At 45.2% G+C, this 27,569-nt stretch overlaps 2 non-coding genes and 1 pseudogene across 2 annotated transcripts; all 3 read left to right on the forward strand.

The window, feature by feature from the left end:
- The first annotated feature begins 19,166 nt into the window (after window positions 1-19,166).
- On the forward strand, window positions 19,167-20,978 carry LOC149152364 (18S ribosomal RNA; annotated as a pseudogene).
- Window positions 20,979-23,593: 2,615 nt separating this feature from the next.
- LOC149152365 (5.8S ribosomal RNA) lies at window positions 23,594-23,747 on the forward strand. Its single transcript, XR_016263936.1, has one exon. It is a non-coding gene; the product is annotated as a 5.8S ribosomal RNA (ribosomal RNA).
- A 249-nt stretch (window positions 23,748-23,996) lies between these two features.
- LOC149152366 (25S ribosomal RNA) lies at window positions 23,997-27,407 on the forward strand. Its single transcript, XR_016263909.1, has one exon. It is a non-coding gene; the product is annotated as a 25S ribosomal RNA (ribosomal RNA).
- The last annotated feature ends 162 nt before the right edge of the window (window positions 27,408-27,569 follow it).

A 27,569-nucleotide genomic window follows, 5' to 3' on the forward strand; every position in this document is an offset into this window, starting at 1 on the left:
AAGCCTTATCGAATCATCGTTCAAGGTGTTCGACGAACACCACAGATGAAAAGTCATCACATGATTCGACGGGTCTTCGCCAGGATTTCCATTGAATTTAGGAATGTCCGATGGAAGCTTGTGAGGAATCGCTGGCCACCAATGGGCATAGGCAATTGGATCGTTCGTCAATCGATGTAAATCTGGTAATTCTAAAGTTGCCACAAATGGTAACTGTTGATTCAGGTTTGGCGAGGCGTACCCAGGATACGATGGAATCGCCTGAGCAGTAGGCCTTTGCATACCAACATAATGCAATTGATGTTGGTATGACTGATACGGCTGGTGGACTTGACCACTGTAAAGTGGTTGATTTAACCCGTTTTGAATATAGGGTTGTCCACTATTCGCAAAGATCTGTTGCTCAGATCCATGGTACACCTGCTGGAACTGTGGTTGTTGGTATTGCACCATCCATGGCTGTGAAGCCATGTTTTGCTGTGCTATACTAACCGACGGACCAAGATGCGGGGTAATTGTACCCGTTTGGACCTGTGTCGTCCCGGCAGTTGGCGATTGAGGTTGTGTTGCAGGGTCAAGGGGCTGTTGCATTACAACCTGAGGTTGACATACAACAGGCATCGTTTGAACTTGCGACACTGTTACAATGGCTGGCGTCGTCGGGATGCTGGACATAGGTACACATTGTTGCATAGAATACACAACTCTTGGCTGTTGGGGTAACATAGGTACCCAACCACTTGTCTTAACTCCAGCCAATCCTGAATACTGTTGAGAACTGCCGTATGGGTATCCTCCCGGAGGGGGTAATGAAAGGGCATATTGCCCCCCATACAGTAGCAATCCGGAGCTCAAGGGTATGGCTTGCCTTTGAGGACTGGATGGCCCAAATTGACCTCCATAGGGATCAATTTGTCTAGTTTCAACATAAGAATTACCGGGTATTATACCGGAAGAACAAACTGGAACAGACCACACTGTCGAAATAGTCCCTGGGTGGACTCCTTCTAGCTGTTGAGAGCTAGTTGGGACAGCTGGTACACCGGCGAACATCGTAGGAGTGGCGGCAGGGAGTTCTGTCGTCGCTGTGTCGTTCGACACAGTCCTAGATGTCGACGGTTGCTCTGACATTTTAAGTCTATCCAATAGACTGCCTAGCGATTCTACAGGAACTTCCACTGGTGATGGACAAACTTCTGATGTAGAAGGAAAAAGAGTGACACCTACTCCAAAATGAGTTGGAGTACTTGCTTGCGGGTCCTCTACAATTTCCTCTATTGCAATTAAACCAGGTGGAAGAGGAAGACCGTCAGGTCCGTAAAAGATTTTTGGTGCCGAAGAAGGGGTTGTTTCGACAGCGACAGTTGTTTGAGCAACAAGACTCTCCGGACCGGTTACAGATGGAACTGGTTCAGTAATGCAAGTACTTGTTCTCAGACCAGGATCAGTGTTACTGTCCCTCTGTGGCTGTTGAACTTCTTCAATAGAGGCAGGGTTTCCAGAAATACTTGGAGTAACCGGGATCTCAGATGTTGTTGGAACAGTTGTTCTAACTTTGATGGGAGATTTTGACCTGGTTAAACGAGTTCGTTTTGTCCACACTACTTTCGATTCCGGAGACAAAGACGGTTGACTCGCAAGCCTCCGCGAATGACGGGGTTTCAATTGACTTTCTTCCACGGTTGCGGATTATTCGATCAACTAAAATACAAAAGGGGAATTATGTTTCCGAATTGAATGAATTTTATTAGACGCTTTTAGACACAACTTGCTTTTTCAGTTTTAAAGAGTCGAGAAAAAGCTAAAGATGACTCTAGTCTCCTTCGATGTTTTAACGAGCCCGAAGTGACAAATGCTCGGTTGGACTTTTTCTGTTATAGAGTCTGAAAAAGGCCAAAAGAAACTGCTCTGGAGATCTAGGCAGAGGGTGTGCCAAACCTTTCGCGAAACCACAGAATACGTTTTACGGTACGGGTGGTCGATCTTCGTGAATGCTGTGTTCACTGCATCGCGATCAGTAGGGCCGTCGACACGGCTTCCTAAGGATAAAGGATAAATGCCTATAGGGGTCTCCCAATATATACGCGACGGTACGTGGGAGCACAAGTCCGTATTAGTGCTATCGTCTCTCAGGAGGAATCACCCACCTTCGTAGAGATCGACAGTCACTACGTTTAACGACGCCGGAACACGTCTCTACCTAGACCTCTACTGTGAGCGTTATGTTGCAAAGCGTTGTTAGGTTCATTCAATATATTTTAAGTTGATCTTTTTTAAAGTTTGTCTTTCAGGATCACCACGAGATGTATTGGTACAAATTCCTAAATGCAGTCTAAGATGATAAGCAAGCTTTATAATCTTTCAACTTTGAAAATCCTAGCTACTAAGGGAAAAGAGAGCGACTATCTTTTCTCAAAGAGCAATCAGCACACTCTAATGCACTCTTCCTAAATCCAACATGCAAACTTATCAAAATGCAAATGCACAATGCAGGTGTTTGTTTTCACTTTCTTAGTATAAATGCCTACAAAGAGAGCTTTTTGCACAACTTCGAATTTGCTTTTAAATGACTGAAAACAAACAAGTTTACTTTTTCCCAAATCAGCAAGGGTAGAAGAGATTACAATCACTTTGCGATTTTTCGAAATAAATACTTGTTTCGACACTTAAAAATGACAAATTCAAACCAATAAGCAAAAGCAAATGATAGATCAAACTGCAAACAGCCAATGAACTCTCTTCTAAGATCACAACCAATCACTTAATCAGATCTGAATCAAGGCTACAGGATGACTATTTCGCTTATGCAAAGGAAAACTGTAAATGACACCACAAACACATAAAAACACTTACAGTCTTTTTGTACAAAAATGAGGCGGAATACAAGCAAAGAAAAGGGATTACAGATGTGGTACCTATGCTAGTTAAAGGCAACAAAAACAGAGATCAAAACAGGCAAAAGACAGCAAGGAACCCTAGTTGCACAAGGCTACACTGGTTCAGCGCAGGTGCAACACTGTCAGTTTGACATTCAGTGCAGGTATCCTTCATGGGACCTGCGTTGAAATGCAGACTGCCTTCACAGTGCCTGCGCTGAAAGGAGAAACTCTCGTTTCTCTTGGTTTCCGGGTCATAAAATTCTCAAAAATCCACTGTTTCAGGCCAAATCAGAAACACAATCAAGGTATAAACAGAGGGATACTTTGAAAGGGTACTAAAGACTATCACAAAGGATCACCAAGTCATTCATGAGTCCATTGTTGAGATCATAGACAAAAACCCAGTAAAGGATCAAAGTAGCAACATTCTACTTTGCAAAGCAGTTCGATTGTTGCTGTTGAGTCTATGAGGTAAACAATGATGCAAGCTCAAACAAAATGACTTAAAGCAAAGTTCTTCCCCAGCGGAGTCGCCAATTTGTTGTGGGGAAAAATGCCTATGCAGGATTATCCTATCCACCTAAGGCGTGATAGGGCCTTAGCAACAAACGAATGCAGCTACTTCGTTTTCTTTCCTTTATGAAAATGAAAGAGAGGAGATTGGTAGACTTACCGTTATCTTTCGGTTGTCCCTCGATCTAGATCCTCCCCTTTGTGTGTCCACAGCTACTTCCCTCCTCGCTTTTTCTCCCACGAGATCACAAAAGAACAACTACCTGTGACAAGAGAACAACTACATGCAACAAGAGAAGGACACAATACAAAGGCAAATATACATATTCATAAATGATCTAGGATTAGAAGTAAATCAAATACACTAATGCAAATCATACAATAAACACCAGCATATAGGAAAGAACCAAGAAGCTTTATTGATTGATAAACAGGGTTCAAGAAGAGATACAACCCATAGGGTTCCAACCCAGCATCTCCTTCCCAGCAGCAAGGAATTCCTTCTTCAGCCCCTTTCAAAAGCATAAACACCCAATGATCCAACCACAATCCAATAGCAATTCTTTGCAATACAATCCAGCCTCCTTAGACCTCATGAGAGAGCTCTATATATAGGAGTTTTGGAGAAAGGATGAGTCAGCTTGAGGCTGGCATGAAGCTGACTAGTGTCCTCTCTCACTTCAGTTCTTGAGTCCACTTGGAGATTCTAACTTCCACTTGGAGATTTGGAACCTCTTACTCATCACCAGTCGAATTCCCTGATCCAAGTGTCATTTTGGAAGCTTCCTGGGCATTGACACCTTGAGGAATGAGTCTGCCACTTGTCCAAGTACGCTCAGCGCAGGTGGCCTTCTTTGCAGTTGACATTCAGCGCAGGTACAGAGTGGAGCACTTGACATTCAGCGCAGATGCTCAGTGGAGCAGTTGACATGATCCAGAATTTGCTTGTTTTTTAGTGTTTTCAGGTGGAGAACTTTTATAAACTGTTGTGGTTTGCTGGCCTTGTTCCTCTAGGGGTAGGAACAACATGTTTAGGGACTTTGGGATCCCTTAATTATTGACATTTCATTCTCAGTGATGCAAGGCACAAAAATGTCTATAACAATTCGGGCAGGTCAGGTGAGGGCATTCATGTGGTATTGTTTGGGCGGGTTGTGTGAGGCCGCGCCTGGGCGAACAAACCCATATAAAAAATGCTAAGTTGTGACCCGAGGTTGGCTTTGTGCACGTTCGTGCAGCTCATTTGCCTGACTCTCCCTTGTCCCTTCATTTCGGTTGTGTGGGCGCCCATGTAAATTAATTTAGGTGGGTCGTTTGAGGGCATGCATGTCAACTCGTTCGGGCAGGTCGTTCGGGAATGTCAGGAAAGGTCATCTGTGTGAACTCGTTTGGGTGGGTCAGGCGAGGCCATGCCTGGGCGAACGAGCCCGTATCAAAAATGTTAATTTGTGACCCAAGGTTGGCTTTGTGCAAGTTCGTGCAGCTCGTTTTCCCAGATCTCCCTTGTCCCTTCGTTTTGGTCATGTGGGTGCTCATGTAAGCTCGTTCGGGTAGGTCATTTGAGGGTGTCCATGTCAACTCATCCGAGCGAGTCATTTTGGCGGGTCAGGAGAGGTCGTCCATGTGAACGCATTTGGGTAGGTCAGGCGAGGGCGCACCCGTGCGTACGATCCCGTATCAAAAATGCTAAGTTGTGACCTGAGGTTGGCTTTGTGCACGTTCATGTAGCTCGCTTTCCTGGCTCTCCCTTGTCCCTTCATTTTGTTTGTGTGGGCACCCATGTAAATTATTCTGGGCGGGTTAGGCGAGGGTGCACCCGGGCGAATGAGCTCGTATCAAAAATGCAAAGTTTGTGACCTGAGGTTAGCTTTGTGCACGTTCGTGCAGCTCGTTTTCCCGGCTCTCCCTTGTCCCTTCATTTCGATTGTGTGGGCACCCATGTAAAGTCGTTCGGGGGAGTCGTTTGAGGGCATACGTGTCAGCTCATTCAAGCGAGTCGAGAGAGGGCGTCTGTGTGAACTCGTTCGGGTGGGCCGGGCCAGGGTGCGCCCGAGAGAACGAGCCCTTATAAAAAATGCTAAGTTGTGACCCGAGGTTGGCTTTGTACACGTTCATGTAGCTCGTTTTCCCGGCTCTCCCTTTTCCCTTTGTTTTGGTCGTGTGGGTGCCCATGTAAATTCATTCAGGTGGGTCATTTAAGGGCATCCGTGTCAACTAGTTTGAGCAGGTCAGGCGAGGAAGTCCATGTGAACTCGTTTGGGCTGGTCAGGTGAGGGCGTGCCTTGGCGAACAAGCCCATATCAAAAATGGTAAGTTGTGACTCAAGGTTGGCTTTGTGCATGTTCGTGCAGCTCATTTTCCTGGCTCTCCCTTGTCCCTTCATTACAGTCGTGTGGGTGCCCACGTAAACTTGTTCGGGTGGGTCATTTGAGGGAGTCCATGTCAACTCGTTCAGGCGGGTCGGGCCAGGGTGCGCCAGGGCAAACAAGCCCTTATAAAAAATGCTAAGTTGTGACCCGAGGTTGGATTTGTGCATGTTCCTATAACTTATTTGCCCAGCTCTCCCTTTTTGCTTCGTTTCGGTCATGTGGCCGCCCATGTAAATTCATTCGGGCGGGTCATTTGAGGGCGTCCGTGTCAACTAGTTCGGGCGGGTCGGGCGAGGATGTCTGTGTGAAATCGTTTGGGCTGGTCGGGCAAGGGCGCACTTGAGCGAACGAGCCCATATCAAAAATGCTAAGTTGTGACCTGAGGTTGGCTTTGTGCATGTTTGTGCAGCTCGTTTTCCCAGCTCTCCCTTGTCCCTTCATTACGGTCGTGTGGGCACGCATGTAAACTCGTTCAGGAGGGTCGTTTGAGGGAGTCCATGTCAACTCGTTCGGGTGGGTCATCAGGCAGGTCGGGCGAGGGTGTTTGTGTAAACTCGTTCGGGTGGGTCAGGTGAGGTCGTACCCGGGTGAACGAGCCCATATCAAAAATGCTAAGTTGTGACCCAAGGTTGGCTTTATGCACATTCGTGCAGCTCGTTTGCTCGGCTCTCCCTTGTCCTTTCTTTTCGGTCGTGTGGGCGCCCATGTAAATTAGTTCAGGTAGGTCGTTTGAGGGCATCCGTGTCAACTCGTTCAGGTGGGTCAGGCGAGGGCGTCCATGTATACTCATTCAGGTGAGTCGGGTGAGGGTGCGCCTGGGCGAATGAGCCTGTATCAAAAAAGCTAAGTTGTGACCCAAGGTTGGTTTTGTGCACATTCGTGCAACTTGTTTGCCTAACTCTCCCTTGTGCCTTGGTTATAGTTGTGTGGGCACCCATGTAAACTCATTCAGGTAGTTCGTTTGAGGGATTCTATGTCTACTCATTCAGGCGAGTCAGGCGAGGGTACCCATGCAAACTTGTTCGAGCGGGTCGGGTGAGGGCGCGCCTAGCCTAACGAGCCCATATCAAAAATGCTAAGTTGTGACCTGAGGTTGGCTTTGTGCACGTTCGTGCAGCTCATTTTCACAGCTCTCCCTTGTCCCTTCATTTTGGTCATGTGGGTGCCCATGTAAATTCATTTGGGTAGGTCATTTGAGGGCATTCGTGTCAACTTGTTCGAGCGGGTCAGGCGAGGGCGAGCCCAGGTGAACGATCCCGTATAAAAAATGCTAAGTTATGACCCGAGGTTCACTTTGTGCACGTTTGTGCAGCTCGTTTTCCTGGCTCTCCCTTGTCCCTTCGTTATGGTCATGTGGGCACCCATGTAAACTCGTTTGGCCGAGTTATTTGAGGGTGTCCGTGTTAACTCATTCAGGCTTGTTGTTCAGGCTGGTCGGGCGAGGGAATCCATGTAAACTTGTTCGGGAGGGTCGGGCGAGGGTGCACCTGGGCGAACGAGACCGTATAAAAGATGCTAAGTTGTGACCCAAGCTTTGTTTTATGCATGTTCGTACAGCTCGTTTGCCTGGCTCTCCCTTGTCCCTTCATTTTGGTTGTCTAGGCTCCCATGTAAACTCTTTCAGGCGAGTCGTTTGAGGGTGTCTGTGTCAACTCGTTCCAGCGGATCATTCGGGCGAGTCAGGTGAGGGCGTCCGTGTAAACTCGTTCAAGCAGGTTGGGCAAGGGCGTGTGCAGGAAAATGAGCCCATATCAAAAATGCTAATTTGTGGCCTAAGGTTGGCTTTGTGCACATTCATGCAGCTCATTTTCCAAGCTCTCCCTTGTTCATTCATTACGGTCATGTGGGTTCCCATGTAAAGTCGTTCGGGCAGGTTATTTGAGGGTGTCCGTGTCAACTCATTCAGGCGGGTCATTTGAGGGCATCTGTGTAAACTCATTTGGGTAGGTCATTCAGTGTGAGGGCATGCCTAGGCACACGAGCTCATATCAGAATTGCTAAGTTGTGACTGGGGGCGGGCTTTGTGCATGTTCGTGTAGCTCATTTTCCATGCTCTCTCTTGTGCATTCGTTTCAATTGTGTGTGGACGCCCATGTAAACTCCATCGGGTTGTGTTGGGTCTTGTCATGTCGTGTCATGTGAGGGCACCCATGAAAACTCATTCGGTTCGGTCGGGTCGGGTTGCGTGAGGGCGCCCATGTAAACTCGTTCACTTCTTACTTTTTGTGTGAAAAGTGGGCTGGTAATTGAGATGTTTGTTCGGTTCTTCCTGAAGGATGACCTTGGGTCATTTGTAGGGTGGTTTATTCTCATCTACTCTCCATCCCCACTCAGTAGCACATGAGAGGTAATGTTGGCCATGCTTGCCTTGGTTCCTTGGTCAGATTTTCATGTGAAAGGTGGGTTGGTAATTGAGTTGTTTTTTCGGGTTTGCCTAAGTAATGGCCTTGGGTCATTTGTAGGGTGGCTGATTTTCATCTTCTCTCCATCCCCACTCAGTAGCACATGAGCAGTAATGTTGGCCATGCTCGTCCCGGGAGGCATATGTGAGCAATTCCCCTTCTGCTCTCCAAGTTCTTGGAGTTGTATGAGTTGTTGTGGTGTGGCTCCCTGGCTCGTCCTGGTCCCCTCGTGCCCATCCAAATGATACAAGTGACAGATTTTGTTTTCGTGTGAAAGGTGGGTTGGTAATTGAGTTGTGTTTTCAGGTTTTCCTGAAGGATGGCATTGGTCTATTTGTAGGGTGGTCAATTTTCATCTTCTCTCCATCCCCACTCGGTAGCATATGACCAATAATGTTGGCCATGCTTATCCTGGGAGGCTTATGTCAACAATTCCCCTTCTTCTCTCTAAGTTCTTGGAGTTGGATGGGTTGTTGTGGTGTGGCTCTCTAGCTCGTCTTAGTCCCCTCGTGCCCATCCAAATGATACAAGTGTCAGGTTTTCTTTTCATGTGAAAGGTGGATTGGTAATTGAGTTGTTTTTTCGGGTTTGCCTGAAGGATGGCCTTGGGTCATTTTTAGGGAAGCTGATTTTGATGTTCTCTCCATCCCCAATCAGTAGCACATGAGCGGTAATTTTGGCCATGCTCATCCTGGAAGGCATATTTGAACAATTCCCGTTCTGCTCTTCGAGTTCTTGGAGTTGTATAGGTTGTTTTGGTGTGGCTCCTGGGCTTGTCCTAGTCCCTCGTGCCCATCCAAATGATACAAGTGGTAGGTTTTCTTTTCGTGCGAAAGGTGGGTTGGTAATTGAGTTGGTTTTTTAGGTTTACCTATAGGATGGCCTTGGGTCATTTGTAGGGTGGCCAATTTTCATCTTCTCTCCAGCCCCACTCAGTAGCACATAAGGGGTAATGTTGGCCATGCTCATCCCAGGAGGCATATGTGAACAATTCCTCTTTTGCTCTCCAAGTTATTGGAGTTGTATGGGATGTTGTGGTGTGGCTCCTGGGCTCATCCTGCTCCCTCATGCCCATCCAAATGATACAAGTGATATGATTTCTTTTCATGTGAAAGGTGGGTTGGTAATTGAGTTTTTTTTTTCGGGTTTACCTGAAGGATGGACTTGGGTCATTTGTAGGGTGGTCGATTTTCATCTTCTCTCCATCCCCACTCAGTAGAAAATGAATGGTAATGTTGGCCATGCTCATCCCGGGAGGCATATGTGAACAATTTCCCTTCTTCTCTCCAAGTTCTTGGAGTTGTATGGGTTGTTGTGATGTGGCTCTCGCGCTCGTCCTGGTCCCTCGTGCCCGTCTAAATGATACAAGTGATAGGATTTCTTTTCGTGTGAAAGGTGGGTTGGTAATTGAGTTGTTCTTTTAGGTTTGCCTAAACTTTGGTCTTGGGTCGTTTATAGTGTGGCTGATTTTCATCTTCTCTACATCCCCACTCAGTAGCACATGAGTGGTAATGTTGGCCATTCTCGTCTCGAGAGGCATATGTGAACAATTCCCCTTCTGCTCTCTAAGTTCTTGGAGTTGTATAGGTTGTTGTGGTGTGGCTCCCTGGCTTGTCTTGGTTCCTTGTGCCTGTCCAAATGATACAAGTGATAGGTTTTCTTTCCGTGTGAAAGGTGGGTTGGTAATTGAGTTGTTTTGTCAGGTTTTCCCGAATGATAGCCTTGGGTCATTTGTAGGGTGGCCTATTTTCATCTTCTCTCCATCCCCACTTAGTAGCACATGAGCTGTAATGTTGGCCATGCTCGTCCCCGTCCCTCTTGCCCATCTGAATGATAAAAATATTAAAAGTTTACTCGGTTCTACTTTAATCCTTCGTTTTTGTGGTCCCAGATGGAAGCCCCAAAACTCTGTCATGCATATGTCTCTATCATACCCCTCGGTTGTTGTGAATAGAAAATTTTGAATGGGTTGGGTAGCCATGTGTGGCTCCATTGAGATTGGCTCCTCATTATATTGTGCATCGCCTCCCTATTTGGTGGGGAGGATTTTGCTTTCCGTGTGAAAGGTGGTTTGGTAATCGAGTAGTGATTTTAGGTTTGCCTGAATGATGGCCTTCGGTCACTCGTAGGGTGGCCGATTTTCATCTTCCCTCTGTTAGGGCCTAAATCTACCTCAGGCTGAGAAAGGCAGGTCTATGGTAACATCAAACCATGCTTAACCTAGTAGCTAGTCCTACCAGGTCAGGAGAGGGCTCTCTCTTTGTCAATCTCAGGAAAATATAGCAAATGAGGCTTGCGATGACTGATGTAAAGAATAATTTTAGGATAGGTATATACTCAGAGGAGTTTGATTGAAGTTTATGTTGGTTTGTTGGATCAAAAGTGAAAGGCAGTTTTGGGTATGGGGAATGGACTCAGTCTTGCAGAGGTTTCTGTGGGGCGAGGTAGGAAAATGCTTTAGTGCTCTGCAATAAGTGAAATGGAAAGTCTTAATAATGTTGAGGAGTTGGATAGGGCATGAAAATGTCAGGAATCCTCTTCAAACAGTAGAGAAACATATGAATCTAAACAAACCCTAAGGTAGAGCACTGCAACATCAATGAATTCTACCTTTATGCTTGATTCATTTAGTTAAGCTGAACAGAGAAAGATAATGGCACACATAAACATATGATAACTTGAATTACAGAAGGATAAACAATACTAAATCACCTTGCCACAAGAATCCCATAAAATGTTGCAAATCCTGGTCTATTTCCTTGCCAAATAGCAGAGATGAATGTACAATGCTGCTCAAAGCTTTCACAAGAGTCCAACCTTGACAAATGACTGAAAAAGTACTAGATATAGGCAAAAGAAAACTCATGCTAGGCTTTAGGGGTCGAATTCATGAGTTTAGGAGTTGTTTCAACAAGATCTAAACTAAGAACTGAAAAGTAGGCAGTGGAACAACTTGCCTCTAAAACCTAGGAAACTGATTCATTCAGTTCAAAACTACCTTTTCATGATGTATCTATCTCCATGAGTGAATTTTCAAACTTTTTACATAAAATTCCATCAATTTACATCATGAGTTTTACCATGAGAGAGGAAAAAGTCAAACTGAGAAAAAACTAGGCGAAAAATAGAGCTTTTTGGCAAAAATGGAAATTTTCCATCTTGTGCGCTGTGCCACTTTCCCTTTGCCTAGCACCTTTTTACAGCTGATTTTGGAAACCTTCCTATGCACCAAATTTTCTCCAAGTGGGCTTGTTGGAAATGTCTATTTGTCTACTTTCTAGAAAAAGTTATATTTCTGAATTTTGTGTCCATTTTCCCCTCCAAAAGTGAGTTCTCCCAACACTACTTCCTGTGTGGCCAAAAAGGGGCAGAGAGGGCATTTTTTAGGTGTTTTTGACCCTTTTGGAGGTCCAAAACTTGATAAAAATTTCTAGTAATTTCTGGGTATTCATACTTTTTCACAAGGAATCCAAAAATGTAGATTTTTCCTCCAGAGGAGGTCCCTAGCAAAAGCAAGCGCCGGGTGGCTCTATGCACCAGGCAGAAAAACCTGTTTTTTCCTTCAAATTTTCAAAATTGTCAAAAAGTGTGCCAAATTTATTGAAATTTGGGCTGAGTGACCTGAATCAAGTACTATGTTGGGCCAAGGAAGCTTTAGCCAAAATATTGAGCTTTTCTTGCTCTTTATTCCTCAAAATTTTCCTCAACTTGGCTTTTAAGCTCCTTATTCTTGCTTTGCAAATCTTGTTTCTTGCCAAATAGTGATAGGCCATGTGCCTCAACATATTTTTTTCCTTATTTGCTTTCTCAAGCAGCTTCTCCAAGTGCATGTTTTCCCTTTCTAGCCAATATTTCTGATCAACTTCAATCTCTTGCTCAAGCTGTGTCAACTTGACTTTCCTCCTCTTTGTTGCTTGCCAGTTTTCCCTTATAATTTGTAGCTCCATGATCGTCTACTGATCCTCCAGCTGCATGTTCCCTTGTTCAAGGTAATTTATGGTCCACTTAGCCCTTTTAATGTTAAGAGCTAAGGCATGAATGTCATATTCTTTCTCTTTGATGATCTCTTTCAGTCTTGAGCTTTGGGGGCCCAAATCCACATCATCATCCTGAATCAAAATGAAATCTCTCTCCTGACCTTCAAAAGGCACTTCCTCATGCACTGGTTGTTTCCCTTTGTCTTGTACCTAATTTTCTAAAGAAGAAGGCAAAGCCCCTTTCACCCTGGGTGAAGATAGCATTTGCCTATGATCTAATGAAGGAAACGAGACCCCTTCCACCCCGAGTAGAGATAGTACTCATTTGGCTATTGCAAATAATCTCCTTGTGCCCTTTTGATAAGTGATGAATATTGGCACACTGGTGGTTTGAGTCTCATGCACTTCTTGTTGATGTGAAGGCCCTCCTACCTCATGAAAAACTGATGGGGTCACTTGAGGACTTGTGAAAACCTCATGTGAAATGAAATCATCCCATGAAACATTCAGCAAGCTCAGCTGATGCAAAACCAAAATATTGATCAAGGAAAAGTGATAAATGTTGTTGTATTGTTGATGAGGAGGTTTCCTTTTCACCAATGTGGTCATTTTCTCAATATTCTAGCACATGAAATAGGGGAGGTTCATCATCCTCACTCTAGTGAAATGCATCAATAATCTGACATGACAGGTGTATAAGCGAGAAAATCTGCCTTCATAGCTGAAGTATTTGATTATGAGCTTCATGAGTGGAGCATATGTGTCCTGTAGGTATCTGAAATGGATGACTCTACTGATTTTCTTCTGATAGCTAACCTTGTTATAAGGCTCATAATGCTCTTTGTCCACCCGCTATTCTTTGTTCCACTGTTCACCCACATTCAGAATACCTGTTGCTTCAGCTATAGTTTCAGGTGTCAAAGTGAATGGAACACCCGCCGAATTGACCTAGCCATTGTGAAGATGGAGAACAAAAAGTCTAGCAATCTCATGGCGGTATTTCACTCTTTCCACCATCTCACAAAACTAGTAAGAAGACTGATGTTTGAAACATGCTATAGCAAGAGGACAAGCCAATAGCTCTGTAAGTGTAGTGGGCTCCTCCCAGATGTGTTTTCCTCCCTTGTGTGGTTTTCTTGGTGCGTGAATTTCTTTGGAGGAATCACTCATTGTTTCCTCATCCCTTTCATAAGATGAATCTGTTTCCATGTTTGCCATTGTATGGTGTTTCAATGATGAGTATGAAGAGATTTTAAATGAATAATAGTTGTTTGCTGTTTAATGAAACAGATTGATGGGTGGGACTGCGAATGAAGGGCTGTGATGCTGGTTCTAGGGTTTTTTGGGAGTGGCAGGGTTTTGGGAATGCCAATTAGGGTTTGGGAATAGTGGGAATTTGTTAGGTATTAGGGTTTTGGGGATGAGGGGGGTAGGGTGAATGTGAACGAGAGAGGGGAAGGGAAATGAAATTTGGGAAGTGTAATGGAGGGAAATGTAAATGATGCAGGGGATCAAACAGCAACAATGACAACTTTTGAAACCTTAGATAGTTTTTCAGTGTAACTGTGTAGCAAACTAGGGTTTTAATTTTCACCTATTAACACACCATCAAAGATGACTAAAACCCTTTCAATGGAAAAGTGGAGTGTTTCACTTACTTGTGAAATGAGGTTTGCAAGATTTGGAAGCCAGATGAGGTCAATTGAACAAAATTGGAGCTTGGAGGGTAGGTGCGCCACGCCCACTAACAGGTGCACCACGACCACTAACAGGTGCGCCACGCTAGTCAGGTGTGCAACTCCCGTTCAATTCTTAGTGTAAAATCTGCGCTCTGCGTGGTGCATCGATCAGGTGTGCCGTGCCTTAACCCAGTTGCGTCGCGCCAGCACAGTTTTGCTACGATTTGCCTTTCTTCACCTCCAAACATGATTGTTTATTTTTTCGCTCTTTATTTTTGGCACAAATGAAGTATTGAATACAAATACCACTTTATATACCAATGACTTTAATTTTTATTTTAAAGAAACCCACTTTCTAATGTTTGCTTTTCACTTTGGCTTTTAAAACTCTATTTTGGCAGTTTGACTTGTTTTTTGAAAATTGATGGACTAATGCTTTGAATCTCTTATCTCTTTTGCAGGAGATGAATTGTAGTAGCTTGGAAAGGTGATGAGGGCTACATTTCTGGACTTATTACATATAGGAAGAATGAAATTACATGAAACTTTATACATAAAACAATAAAACTCTGTTTTTCCTCAAAACAGGGTTTTGAGGAAAAAACAATCAGTGAGAATGTCATTATTGAAATTTTTTATGCTGAGACCTTATTTGACCTCCTCATGTGCCTGTTGACCATTATTGAGCTTTTACAAGACTTTAATGAAAAACCCTAGACCTAATGAGACCTAAAAACCCTAAAAATGGATTTTACAAATGTAAAGACAAAAAATGACTGTAAATGACCTAAATTTGTGAAAATAGGCTAGCAAGTAAAGACCATGAGGGAAAATTGATAATATGCCACTGCCATCAGATGATCCATGATCCTAATGGAATGCAGTTGATCGAATGAGACACCTAAAATGCAATGAAACAAGAGAATTTTGATCACTGATGGAGGGATGACGACACTAACACTAACACTATCCATACCCACTCAGTAGCACATGAGCGGTAATGTTGGCCATGCTTGTCCCGGGAGGCATATGTGAACAATTCCCCTTCTGCTCTAAGTTCTCAGAGTTTTATGGGTTGTTGTGGTGTGGCTCCCTGTGATGGCTAGCCTCTTCATTATTCGACTGTTTATGGTGTTGGTTTCTTGTGCTTGTACTCTTTCTGTGTTGGCATTGTCGGTTGAGATGCATACATTTAAGAGGGACGTGGAATGGTTTTGGTTGTAAACCACCTACCCTCCCTATTGCTTGCTTTTTTTGTCAGGCGATGTGAGGTGCTATTCTCCTTATTGTAAAGTTAAGGTTTGGCATTCCTTTCAAAGTGCACATCGTTCGTGGTTGTGCTGGCTTTGAGGTTTTGATAGATGTGTTGGCCCATATGTTTGATCGAGTGGTCAGCTTTTTCCTTGCATCTTGCATGGCTGGCAGGCTTTTGCGGTTGGAAATGTTAAGTCACAATGTTTATGGGCATTTGTTGTTTCAATTGTGTATGCGCTCGTGGTCCAATGGGGAGGGGGCTTGCTACATCGATGGTGGGGGATATCTGGAAGAAGAATTTCGATGTGGAATGCTTTGACCTCCCTCCTTTACATGGAGGTGGCCGTAGGTGAAAATTATTCATTGTCCAGCTGGTAAAGCTGTGGGCAATCTCCTAGGTTTCTTGTATGTAGGGTGCGTGGGGTGCAGAGCTGCCTGATCCCACCTCCTGTTTGGATATGTTCTTGTATTGTGTAGCGAGCCTCTTGATTTGCATTTATTTCCTTCCTTTCCCTTCACATCGTGGTTGCCACAGGTGGTCAAGTGATCAAGGTCCATTGTTGTTGCTGTCTAGGTGGACTCCTAGGTGGCCTCGGTGCGCGACGGGGAGGGTCGGGGTGCATTTCTAAGAGAGGTTGTGGGCTCGGTTGGTCTTGTTTTATTTCCTTCCATTTCCTTTGCATTGAGGCTATCGCAGGCGATCATGCAATCGAGGTCCATCGTTGCTACTGTCCATGTGGACTCCTAGGTGGCCTCTGTGCAGGGAGGAGACAGTTGGGGGGCATTTGTTGTTTCAATTGTGTATGCGCTCGTGGTCCAATGGGGAGGAGGCTTTCTACGTCAATGGTGGGGGCTATCTGGAAGAAGGATTTCGAGGTGGAATGCTTCGACCTCCCTCCTTTGTGTGGAGGTGTCCGTAGAGGAAAATTATTCATTGTCCAGTTGGTAAAGCTGTGGGAAATATCCTAGGTTGCCTGTATGTAGGGTGCATGGGGTGCGGAGCTACCTGATCCCTCCTCCTGTTTGGATATGTTCTTGTATTGTGTAGTGAGCCTCTTGATTTTAATTTATTTCCTTCCTTTGCCTTCGCATCGTGGTTGTCATAAGTGGTCAAGTGATCGAGGTCCACCATTTCTACTGTCTAGGTGGACTTCTAGGTGGTCTCGGTGTGCGGTAGGGAGGGTCAGGGATCATTTCTAAGAGAGGTTGTGGGCTCGGTTGGTCTTGTTTTATTTCCTTCTGTTTCCTTTACATTGAGGCTACAGCAGGCGATCATGCGATCATGGTCCATCGTTGCTGCTGTCTGGGTGGACTCCTAGGTGACCTTTGTGTGGGGAGGGGAGGGTTGGGGAGCATTTCTAAGGGAGGTTGCGGGCTCGGTCTATCTTATATTATTTCCTTCCCTTGCCTTTGTGTCGAGGCTACCGCAGGTGATCATCCGATCAAGGTCCATTGTTGCTGCTGTCTGAGTGGACTCTTAGGTGGCATCAGTGCGAGGTGGGGAGGTTTGTATGGCCTCTCTATGATAGGATTTGTGGTCGGTCGTCCTTCATTTATTTCCTTCCTTTTCGTTCACATCGAGGCTGTCATAGGCGATCGGGAGATCGAGGTCGATCATTGCTACTGTCCGGGTGGATTCCTAGGTGGCCTCCTTATGGGGCGGGGAGGGTTGGGGTTCATTTATAATATATAGGTTGCATGGTTGGTCTTTCTCCATTTATTTCGTTTGCATCGAGGCTATCATAGGCGATCAGAAGATCGAGGTCCACCATTGCTACTGTCGGGTGGACTCCTAGGTGGCCTTGGTGCGGGGTGTGGAGGCTTTTGGAGGCATTTCTAAGGGAGTGGGTGAGTGATCGCTCATTTTGTTGTTGGTTGGGGTGTGGTTGCAAACTCTGGAGTGGCCTTGGTGCATTGTGGCTCGGTAGGTCTACCCATTTGTTCGCCATGTCCTTGGCATGTTGTGTGTGCTTCCTTCTTGGGATGAAAGAGGTGCAAGGCATAAGAGTTTTACATGATATTTTGATCTGAAAATGGAATGTACTTGTTTAATGGTGGAAGGTATCCATTTCCCATAATTTCAAATGTGAGCTATACACCACAGTGACCTCTAAAAATGTGAAAACTTCTTATTTCTTATACACAGATAGACTGTAGGGGAATTCATCGGACATGTCACCTCTAAAGAGCGGATGAGTTCCAGAGGCTACCTAGCCCTCTACAGGCTCTGCCTAAAGAAATAACAAAGTAAACACTTAGAAGTCATTGACATACACATACTTGAAGTTTGATGTCTTGCGGAATAAGACAAATAAATTTTTGCAGCTGAATAGGTGATTATGTGTGTATGCAGGTTATGTATATTTTATGTTTAACACTTTATATCAGTTTTGTTTAGCATATCATCTTCAACAAATAAAGACATCAAAATGATAAAGTAGTTCACCCCCTCTGGGCTACATCTGCTGGACCAAACCTCTCCAACTAGGCTTGTCCTCTTGTATTAAAAATGCTACAAAGGTTAATACAAGAATATGAGTGTATCAAAAGACATATTTGACTGTAAATATAGAATCAGAAGATAAGAATTAGCTAAACATGCTCTTTCCCAAACACTAAATAGTGAAATTGTACCTTATACAGTACTTTCCCTAATTGGCCCTGGTGGCCCTTTAAACTTGCATGGAGAATTTCGAGGTGAAGATGACCTCAATTGGTTCTAAAACCTCTTCCATTAGACTCAGAAGGTTGAAAATAGCAGACATAGGCTTTTGAATCACCAAAAGTGGATGAACATAGCCCCCAAATAGCTCAAGCACTGAAATGGCCCTAGTGGCCCTGAAAGCTTCCCTGAAGCTAAACAGTGAGAAGAATGCCTCAACAGGAAAAACGAGCTGTAGAAATGGATTCAAAATGCTGAAAAACTTCAGGAATGACCTATGTTCCACATTTACTGGCTGCACAATTCCCAATGCAACTCCTAAATTGATTTGGCTCTAGTGGCTCCTAGAACTTCCACGAAGCAAAAAAACCTACAAACGACCTTAGATGGCTATGAAAACTATTTCCATGACTTCAGAAGGTCGAAGAGACCAAAAATCAAAAAAAAAAAATCGTCCAAAAAAGGCTTTCCTAGCCAAAGTTATGGCCATTTACTCCCAACTGCCAGCTAGTCCTAGAAAGACTCCAGCGAACTTTAGTGGAAGTTCAGTTAGCTCCGACAATTATGGGGGGCCTGCCCAAATTTGGTGCTCCGCCATTATTCCTGCCATCTTAACTGCCACCTAGCTATCGTGTTACCCACGCATGTGAATGAGATCTTCGGAATTGGTGGTCTGCGTTGGATTATGTGCCAAACATTAATGGCACGGTTGGTAAACTGGTTGTGGTTTCTGCATTTAACGTGAATGTGACCACGTAATACCCAACCCGTGATCGTTGATTGTTGTGCTGGCTGTTAGGAGTTTATGCCCTAGTTCTGCGCACTATGGTCATATGCGTGGGGGCTAGCCCCCTTGGGCCCCGCCCTTAACCAATTCAAACTTTAACACAAGTTTGTTCCACACGTTAAAAAAGTGTGGTCCGTGTGGTGGATTGGTAAAGCGTTGTAATGTTGTTTGACTGGTCATGGGTTCAATTCATAATCCCACCAAAATTTTAACCATATGCGCCCATAAATGCTGATGTCACCTTGGCCCATGTGGCAGCCTCTAGGCCTGCCACGTGGCAGCTTGCCATTCACTGCCCCAAAAAGAATATTTCTGAGAATATTCCAAGGAATATTCTATGGAATATTTTTTTTTTAATTTTTTTTTTTAATTCAAAAATTAAGAGTCATTGGGCGATTTTGTTTTTGGCATAACTTCTGCATACGAAGACCATTTTTCAAACCATTCATAGCGCCAGAATCAAGAAGACGAGCTCTATCTGGTCGTTTAGGTTCAAATCAGTTCCGAGCACTTTCATTTTCGACCATTTTACGACACTTGGTCCTGAGCTCCTGATCATATTTTGACATCTCTTTGACTAGATGGGTGTTCAGTTGGCTCTTGGTAAGAGAGCACCTAGAATGCCCTTTGAAGTGGGAGGGTGCTTCTTGGTTGATCCTACCAGTAGTCATATGCTTGTCTCAAAGATTAAGCCATGCATGTCTAAGTATGAACTAATTCAGACTGCAAAACTGCGGATGGATCATTAAATCAGTTATAGTTTTTTTGATGGTACCATACTACTCGGATAACCATAGTAATTCTAAAGCTAATATGTGAACCAAGTCTCGACTCTTTGGAAGGGATGCATTTTTTATATAAAAGGCTGGCATGGGCTTGCCTGCTTCTACGGTGAATCATGATAACTCGACGGATCGCACAGCCCTTGTGCTAGTGATGCTTCATTCAAATTTCTTCCATATCAACTTTCGATGGTAGGATAGAGGCCTACCATGGTGGTGACGGGTGATAGAGAATTAGGGTTCGATTCTAGAGAGGGAGCCTAAGAAATGGCTACCACATCTAAGGAAGGCAGTAGGCTCGAAAATTACTCAATCCTGACATGGGGAGGTAGTGACAATAAATAAAAATACTGGGCTCATCGAGTCTGGTAATTGAAATGAGTACAATCTAAATCCCTTAACGACGATCCATTGGAGGCAAGTCTGGTGCTAGTAGCCATAGTAATTCTAGTTCCAATCGTGTATATTTAATTTGTTTTAGTTAAAAATCTCGTAGTTGGATCTTGGGTCGTAAAGGTCGGTCTGCCTACTCGTTGTGCACCTACCCTTCTGTCCCTTTTGTCGGAAGCGTGCTCCTGGCCTTAATTGGCTGGGTCGTGGCTCTGGCGCTGTTACTTTGAAAAAATTAGAGTGCTCAAAGCAAGCTTATGCTCTGAATAAATTAACATGGAATAACGTGATAGGATTATGGTCCTATTGTGTTGGCCTTCGGGACCGGAGTAATGATTAATAGGGACTGTCGGGGGCATTCATATTTCATTGTCATAGGTGAAATTCTTGGATTTATGAAAGACGGAACATTGCAAAAGAATTTGCTAAGGATTTTTTCATTAATCAAGAACGAAATTTGGGGGCTCGAAGACGATCAGATACTATCCTAGTCTCAACCATAAATGATGCCGACCAGGGATCGACGGATGTTGCTCTAAGGACTCCGCTAGCACCTTTTGAGAAATCAGATTATTTGGGTTTCGGGGGGAGTATGGTCGTAAGGCTGAAACTTAAAGGAATTGACAGAAGGGCACCACCAGAAGTGGAGCCTGCGGCTTAATTTGACTCAACATGGGGAAACTTACAAGGTCTAGACATAGTAAGGATTGACAGATTGAGAGCTCTTTCTTGATTCTATGGGTGTTGGTGCATGGCCGTTCTTAGTTGGTGGAGTGATTTTTCTGGTTAATTCTGATAATGAATGAGACCTCCGCCTGCTAACTAGCTATGCGTAGGTTCCCCTTCGCGGCCAGATTCTTAGAGGAACTATGGCTATTTAGGCCATGGAAGTTTGAGGCAATAACAGGTCTGTGACGCCCTTAGATGTTCTGGGCCGCACACACGCTACAATGATGCAACCAATGAGTTTTTCTTCCTGGTTTGAGATGATCGGGAAATCTTCTCAAATTGCATCGTGATGGGGATAGATCATTGCAATTATTGGTCTTCAACGAGGAATTCCTAGTAAGTGCGTGTCATCAACTTGTGTTGACTACGTCCCTATCGTTTGTACACACTACCTGTCACTCCTACCAATTGAATGATCCGGTGAAGTGTTCGGATTGCGTTGATGATGGTGGTTCACCACCATCGACGTCATGAGAAGTTCATCGAACCTTATCATTTAGAGGAAGGAGAAGTCATAACTAGGTTACCTTAGGTGAACCTGTGGTAGGATCATTGATAGTAGGGGTTTTCTTTTTTGGTTCAGGTTGGCTGGGTTTCAATTGCAATGTGGGATTGTGTGGTGTGTCTCAAGGGGAGTGGGTTTGGTGTTTAGCAGGAACATTGATGGTTTCTTGTCTTATGGTAACGCTCGTTTTTCTGTGTGTGTGCCTGCAAGCCATGCTTGTGCTTGTCCCACCTATCCTTTGTTTTTCTTTCCCCCAATGTGTTTTTGTAGTGGGTTCAGAAGCTTGTTTCTTGGGAGCCCTTCCGACGATCTGTTCGGCCGGGCATGGTTGCTACAATTGGGGTGCTTGGGGAATACGATGGATAAATTTAGACTCATTCGTAGCAACGGTGCTTGGTCTTTTGTTCGTTGGAAGGCATGGGCCAAGGGTGTGGGCTTCCATAGTTGGTTCTCTCGAAAAGGCATCGGTGGTTGATGTGTTGCTTGGGTGAGCTTTTTCTGTTGGTGGTTGGGTCGATGGAGTGGTTGCATGCGTGCCTGGTAGCTCAAACCTTCCGTGAGGGGAAATTGTTAGGGTGGGGTCAGTATGGGATGGATGAAGAGTGGTTCAACTGATTGGGCTGGCCACCCTAGTCCTCCCGATCGTTCCTCGACATGCCCTCGTGGAAGGGTTGGGTGTCCAGGTAATGGAAAACCCCTCCCTCAGTCTGAGCTCCATCGATATTGCAATTTTCTCTGCCGATGGGCATGAGGGTGGCAATCTTATCTCATGCATTTGTCATCAGGGGAATTCCTCATCCTCTCATGAGCCACTCTCCTTCTAAGGGAAAAAGAAGTAGCGGGTTATGTCTTTGTTCCTCCCTTTAGATTGTGGGCTTTTTGTGGGACTTGGTCATTTCTTTGTTTCATGGTGTGCACTTTGCAGATGTCCCTCTCTTTAGTGGCCTTGAACCATCAATGTATTTGTGGCCCCATGGCTTTCTCCAGCATTGAGTGTCAACCTGTGACAACTCCTCTTTGGAGTTTTATTCTTGACCCCCATTGACTTTCTCGCTAGAAAGGTTGTTAGGTGTTTTGTACACGGAAGGGTGCAATAGTGGGGTGGGTTTGTTATTAGTAGTCTATTTATCATTTGAAGCCTTGTGTCGGGTTGGGGGGTTGTTTACCTCTCAGAAACGTGCTCTAAACACTGGTCTCATCGCGACCCTTATATTTTCTAGTGGTCAAGTTTAGGTTGTGATTTATTTGCTTGGTTATTTGATTGTTGTTTGCTATGTTGTAAAGCTAGAAAGGGTGTTGTGCCGTAATGTATGTGGGAGGGTGTGAATAGGTAGGATGCTTTTTGATTGGATGCCATGTTTGATTTCTTTTTGGTTAGAAGAGGTGGGATTGTTGTGGGTTGGTGTTTGGGAAGGACAAAAAGTAGTGCGCATTCCTAGGGTGGCCACCCTAGTCCTTCTCGATCACTATCCCCTGCAGTTCCCCCTTTTTTGTGAAGGCACAGGGTTTGGGAAGCTTGTTCTTTGTTTGAGCCTCCCCTTGTGAGCCAGTAACCACATTTGATGTCTCTTTCTTTCATGTTGTTTTCTTCCCTTCTTTCTTTTGGCCCCTAGCTTTATGGAGAAAAGGTGGGCTTGATGTGGATTGGTGTTCAGGAAGGATGAAAGGCAGTGTGAGTTATGGGGGTGGCCACCCTATTCCTTCTCGATCATCGTCCCTTGTAGTTCCCCCCTTTTTGTGAAGGCGTGGGGTTGGGAAAGCTTGTTCTCTGTTTCAGCCTCCCCTTGTGAGTCAATAGACACATTTGATATCTCTCTTTCTTTCATGTTGTTTTCTTCCCTCCTTCCTTTTGGCCCCTAGCTTTATGGAAAAAAGGTGGGATTGCTGTGGATTGGTGTTTAGGAAGGACAAAATGTAGTGCGAGTTCCCAGGGTGGCCACCCTAGTCCTTCTCAATCATCGTCCCCTGCAGTTCCCCCCTCTTTGCAAAGGCACGGGGTTGGGGAAGCTTGTTCTCTATTTGAAGCCTCCCCTTATGAGTCGGTAGCTTTGGTTGATATCCCTTTCTTTCATGTTGTTTTCTTCCCTTCTTCCTTCTGGCCCCTAGCTTTACGGAGAAAAGGTGGGATTGTTGTGGATTGGTGTATGGGAAAGACGAAACGCAGTGTGAGCTCTCGAGGTGGCCACCTTAGTCCTTCTCAATCGTCGTCCCCTTCAATTACCACCTTATTGCGAAGGCACAGGGCTTGGGAGGCTTGTGCTTTGTTTGAGCCTCCCCTTGTGAGCTAGTAGCCATGTTTGATATCTATTTCTTTCACCTTGTTTTCTTCCCTTCTTCCTTTCGGTCCTTAGCTTTACGGAGAAAAGGGGGAATTGTTGTGGACTGGTGTTTGGGAAGGGTTAAAAGTAGTGCAAGCTCTCAGGGTGGCCACCCTAGTCCTTCTCGATTGTTGTTCCATGCATTTCCCCCCTTTTTTCAAGGGCGTGGGGCTCACAGAGATTGTTCTCTCTTTGAACCTCCTCCTGTAAGGGGGGTAGACACCTTTGTTTCTCTTTCTTTCATGCTTTTTTCTTCCTTTCCTCCTTTTGACCCTTAGCCTTAAATTTTTTGTGGGGGGGTGCCCCTATTCACTGTTGTGGTAGATTTTTTGGTAATATGTGGAAATGACTCTCGGCAATGGATATCTCAGCTCTTTTTACAATGAAGAACGTAGTGAAATGTGATACTTAGTGTGAATTGCAGAATCCCATGAATCATCGTGTTTTTGAATGAAATTTTCACCCATGGCCTCGGTCGAGGGCACGTCTGTCTAGGCGTCACATCCCATTCAAATGCGCTCCCTGCAATATGTTAGGGAGCAGCGGAGGTGGTCGTCTGTGCCTAATGCGGTGTGGTTGGATGAAATACCCCGAGCGATGTTTCATGGCGTGCATCGGCGAGCAGTGATCTTGTCCCCTTGGATGGGTAGTCAGCGTTAGCTGATGCGGGCTTTGTGTGGCATCGCTCTAAAACTTTCTTTTCTCTCTCTTGTCCTCCCATCGGGTAGGGTAGATTTAGATCCCACTTTATGACCTTAGCTCAGGCAAGAACAACCACTAAGTTTAAGCATATAATTAAGTGGAGCAAAAGAAACTTACAAGGATTCCCCTAGTAGCAGTGAGCAAACCCGGAAGAGCCCAGCGTGAAAATTAGGCGGCAACGTCACCTAAATTGTAGTCTATAGAAGCGTCCTTAGCGATTGACCTAGGCAAAGTCCCTTGGAAGGGGGCGGCTAAGAGGGTGACAACCCCGTCAGGCTGGGACCCTACCGCATCATGAGGCATTGTTGGCGAGTCAGGTTGTTTGGGAATGCAACCCTAATTGGGTGGTAAATTTCATCCAAGGCTAAATACGGGCGAGAGACCGATAGCGAACAAGTACCGCAAGGGTAAGATGAAAAGGAATTTGAAAAGAGAGTTAAAGAGTGATTGAAACTACCGGGAGGGAAGCAGATGGAGGCTGTCGATGCGTCTCGGTCAGATGTGGAATGGCCCAGGCTGGTCTGTCGCTCGACTTGAGGTGCAAATCAACACGGGCTGCTGCATCGTCATAAACACGGGTGGATTATTTCCTGTTGGTTTGTCGTTGCAGTGGTCAAGGAACAAAGCATGCACCCTTGTGGCGAGCTGTGTGCACCTGCATGCTCATGGTGTTGGTTGGCAGGAATTCCATTCAACCCGTCTTGAAACACAGACCAAGGAGTCTAACATGTGTGCGAGTCGGCGGGTTTGAAAACCTGCGAGATGCAAGGAAGCTGACGGGCAAGATCCCCTCTCTGGGGGGGTGCATCATCGACCGACCTTGAGCTTATGTGAAGGGTTCGAGTGCGAGCACACCTGTTGGGACCTGAAAGATGGTGAACTATGCCTGAGCAGGGTGAAGCTAGAGGAAACTCTGGTGGAGGCTTGTAGTGATGCTGATGTGAAAATCATTCATCTGAATTGGGTATAGGGGTGAAAGACTAATTGAACCATCTAGTAGCCAATTTCCTCCAAAGTTTCCCTCAGGATAGCTGGAGCACACGTGCGAGTTTTATCAGGTAAATAAAATGATTAGAGGCATCAGGGGCATAACGCCCTCGACCTATTCTCAAACTCTAAATAGGTAAGAGGGTTTGAGTGCTCCATTGAGCCGCGGCGTGGAACCGAGAGCTCCAAGTGGGCCATTTTTGGTAACCAGAACTGGCAATGCGGGATGAACTAAAAGTTGAGTTACGGTGCCAAATTGCACCCTAACCTAGATCCCACAAAGGGTGTTGGTTGATTAAGACAGTAGGACGGTGGTCATGGAAGTCGAAATCCACTAAGGAGTGTGTAACAACTCACCTGCCGAATCAACTAGCCCAAAAATGGATGGCGCTGAAGTGCGCAACCTATACTTGACCGTCAGAGAAATTTCCTGGCTCCGATGAGTAGGAGGACACAGGGGGTTGTTGAGAAACCTTAGGCATGAGCTTGGGTGGATCGGCCCCCGGTGCGAATCTTGGTGGTAGTAGCAAATATTCAAATGAGAACTTTGAAGACTGAAGTGGGGAAAGGTTCCATGTGAGCAGCAATTGGACATGGGTTAGTCGATCCTAAGAGATGGGGAAGCCTTGTATAAAGGGTGCACTTTTCACGAGCATCGAAAGGGAATCAGGTTAATATTCCTGAACTGGGACATGGCGGCGGGCAACAACGTTAGGAAATCCAGAGATGTCATCGGGGGCCCTGGGAAGAGTTATCTTTTCTTTTTAATAGCTTGCCCACCCCGGAATCGGTTCACCCAGACATAGGGTCCAGTAGCTGGAAGGGCACCACACGTCTTACTGTGTCCAATGTGCCCTCGGCAGCCCTTGAGAATCTAGAGGACCAAGTACCGTTCATGCCTGGTCATACTCATAACTGCATTAGGTCTCCAAGGTGAATAGCCTCTGGTCAATAGAACAATGTAGGTAAGGGAAGTCAGCAAAATGGATCTGTAACTTTGTGGAAAGGATTGGCTCTGAGTGTTGGGCCTAGGGGTCTGTGCCCTCAACTCGTGGGTTGTCGACAGTCTGCCCGAGCTGCTCTCGCGGCAAGGGTGGGCAGTCGTGTGCCGATTGGGCTACAGGCATAGAATGCCCCCTGCCGGGGGATTTTCCCTAGGTGTTGAACAGTCGACTTAGAACTAGTACAGACAAGAGGAATTTGACTGTTTAATTAAAACAAATCATTGTGATGGTCCCTATGGATGCTGATGCAATGTGATTTCTGCCCAGTTCTTTGAATGTCAAAGTGAAGAAATTCAACCAAGCACGGGTAAACGGCGGGAGTAACTATGACTCTCTTAAGGTAGCCAAATACCTCATCATCTAATTAGTGACATGCATGAATGGATTAACGAGATTCCCACTATCCCTATCTACTATCTAGTGAAACCACAACCAATGGAACGGGCTTGGCAGAATCAGCGGGGAAAGAAGACCCTGTTGAGCTTGACTCTAGCCCAACTTTATGAAATGACATGAGAGGTGTAGAATAAGTGGGAGCCGTTTTTGGTGCAAGTGAAATACCACTACTTTTAACATTATTTTACTTATTCCGTGGGGTAGAGACGGGGCACTGCCCCTATTTTTGGCCTTAAGGCACGTTTCGGCGGGTCGATCCGAGCAGAAGACATTGTCAGGTGGGGAGTTTGGCTTGGGTGGCACATCTGTTAAAAGATAATGCAGGTGTCCTAAGATGAGCTCAACGAGAATAGAAATCTCATGTGGAGCAAAAGTTTAAAATCTCATTTGATTTTCATTTTCAGTACGAATACAAACCGTGAAAGAGTGGCCTATCGATCCTTTAGATTTTCAGGATTTGAAGCTAGAGGTGTTAGAAAAGTTACCACGGGGATAACTGGCTTGTGGCAGCCAAGCATTCATAGTGACGTTGCTTTTTGATCCTTCGATGTCGGTTCTTCCTATCATTGTGAAGCAAAATTCACCATGTGTTTGATTGTTCACCCACCAATAGGGAACGTGAGCTGGGTTTAGATCATCGTGAGACAGGTTAGTTTTACATTACTAATGAACCACACCACAATAGTAATTCAACTTAGTATGAGAGGAATCGTTGATTCACACAATTGGTCATCGAGCTTTTTTGAAAAGCCAGTGGCACGAAGCTACCATGTGCCGGATTATGACTGAACGTGTCTAAGTCAAACTCCACACTAGAAGCAGTGCATGTCACTCTTCGACTGTATTTCAACCCACAGTAGGGGCATCGCTTTGTCGTCCCCAAGGGCCCATGTCATTTGCAAACTACGACCATGAAGCATCTCGGTCGGGGCAGATTTGAAGTTCAATTCCAAATGGTCGTTGAGAAGAATCCTTTGTAGATGACTTAAATATGTGATGGGGTATTGTAAGTGGTAGAGTGGCCTTGCTGCCACGATCCATTGAGATTCAGCCCTTGGTCTCCTCGATTTAGAGCTTTGATCTTGTCACAAAAAAATCTAGACAACCATCTCACTCTCGCACCTTTGCCTCTTCATCCAGACAATAATTTTTTATTGCTTGAGGGCAGGAAATTTGGGGTTTCCACGCTGCGATGGAAAAGGTGCCGAAGCCCGAGAAAATTGGGGTTTCCATG

Source organism: Pinus tabuliformis, chromosome 9, assembly GCF_031772625.1.
Source record: "Pinus tabuliformis cultivar Carrire ecotype Pingquan chromosome 9, CPIR1, whole genome shotgun sequence".
NCBI lineage: Eukaryota > Viridiplantae > Streptophyta > Pinopsida > Pinales > Pinaceae > Pinus > Pinus tabuliformis.